Source organism: Pseudocercospora fijiensis (genome assembly GCF_000340215.1).
Source record: "Pseudocercospora fijiensis CIRAD86 unplaced genomic scaffold MYCFIscaffold_7, whole genome shotgun sequence".
Taxonomy (NCBI): domain Eukaryota; kingdom Fungi; phylum Ascomycota; class Dothideomycetes; order Mycosphaerellales; family Mycosphaerellaceae; genus Pseudocercospora; species Pseudocercospora fijiensis.
In genome coordinates, this window is record NW_006921538.1 from 1,864,716 (window position 1) to 1,866,902 (window position 2,187).

Genomic DNA, 2,187 nt, shown 5'->3' on the forward strand with positions numbered 1-2,187 from the left:
GTCGTCGATACTATAATAATATTAGCTTTCTATTAATAGTAAAAGAGCTCGAAATAATTAAATATATAGTAGAGTTTCTTCGCTAAAAAGCGGCACTTAATAGTCGTTCTACCTATAGATAAGATATAAGAATACTAAATATACTAAGTTCTCGAGAGTCGAGAATAGAGCTAGAACTTATAGGGCTAGTTCGTCGTTGCTACTAGCGTCGACTATAATACTATTACTATAGACTATTAGCAAAATAAGCTCTACAAATAACCCGCTAGCTCTATACTTTTCCTACTACTACTACTACTACTACTACTACTACTACTACTACTACTACTACTACTACTACTACTACTACTACTACTACTACTACTACTACTACTACCGGCGCTAGTATAGTATAAGAATAGCTGCGCGGAAACGAGCGGCGTTAAGGGAGCGGCGGGCGAGGTTAGTAGCAGCTAGGCGCTCGCTAATATAACAACTAAACGCAATTAGTATATACCTCTAACGAATACTACTAATATTAATAACTTGTAGAATAGTACGACGGCTGCGGTAGTAGCCGGTAGAACTCTAAATATAGCAGATTAGTTACTTAATGCCTTCCCTATCTAAGTCTAGTTAAGTTATACCTAGCTAAAGAAGGGGTAACTACGAGCGGTCGGAGCAAACTAGGGACTAGCTATTTTTACTACTTCCTATACCCTTAACGTAGGTCTTATATTTAAGGCGATATTATAGATAAGGATAAGAGGGTATATACGATATCTAGAGAAAAAAGGGAAGAAGAAGTAGAAGGAAGAACTAAGGAAAAGATATACTATCGCGAAACCCTACGGCTATTATTCTATTTAAGTAATAACGAGAGTATAGGTAGGGCTTTGCTTAGATTAGGTAGCGGTAGTTAGCTTCGCGCTACGACAAGGTAATATTGCTAGAGTAAAGCGTTTATAAATTTCTATATCCGTAGTAGTTACTACTAGATATAGAACTTATAATTCTAGTTAGGTAAAATTCGCGACCTTGCGATAGTAGTTAGTACGGATTGGCTTCGCGCTACGATAAGGTAATATTACTTTAGTAAAGCGTTTATAAATTTCTATATCTATAGTAGTTACTACTAGATATAGAAATTAGAAATCGGTTAAGGTAAGCTTTATAACCTAGGCGACAATAGTTAGGGTTTTGTTAAGCCTAAGGCTCCCCGATACTATCCCTATAAACTAATAATAGTAGAACTATAGATTATAGGAAAGTAGACCGATTAGGTTTTAAGTTTAGAGTAGAGTAAAGTATCTAGTTAGGATTAATTAGGATATATATAACTATATTAAACTAATTAATTTTCTATATCTATAGCGAATATATACGAATATAGAAAGTTAATTACTACGAAGGTAGATTGCTAATTTGCTATAAAGGTAGATTACTACGAAGATAGGTTACTACGAAGGTCGATTACTACGAAAGTTAATTACTACGAAGGTCGATTACTACGAAGATTTATTACTATAAAGGTCGATTACTAGAAGGATCGTAAAGTTGTAAAGTTGTAAAGTTATAAAGTCGTAAAGTTATAAAGTCGTAAAGTTATAAAGTCGTAAAGTTATAAAGTTGTAAAGTTATAAAGTCGTAACTCGTAAAGTCGATCTACCGAGTCTATACTATCTTTTCTATATTAATAGTATATAGTATAGGATATAGAAAATATAGGCTAAATAATAGGATCGAGTATATAAAAAACTCTTTAATCGTTCCGTATTTGTATATCTACTAGCTAAGGCTACGAATATAGAAAATCCTATCTATATAATTTTTATACTAATATTTCCTATACCTATAATTCCTATAGCTATAAAAAGCTAGTTAGATAGTACTAGTCCTATCTAAGTAATTCCTATACTAATATTTACTATCTAAGTAAGAGGAGTCCTATCTTAGTAATTCCTATACTAATATATATAGTATACTATTTAAGTATTTACGGTTTACCTATATTAATTTATATTCCTCGACGAGTGCTTCCTTAAGAGGGGAAAATCTATATAAATAGCTAAAATGCAATAGAAACGGCCTAGACTAGAGATAGGATCTCTATAATCTAAACGCTAATTAGCTTACTCTACTACCCCCTAGCTATATACTATACTATATATATATATATATATATATATATATATATATATATATATA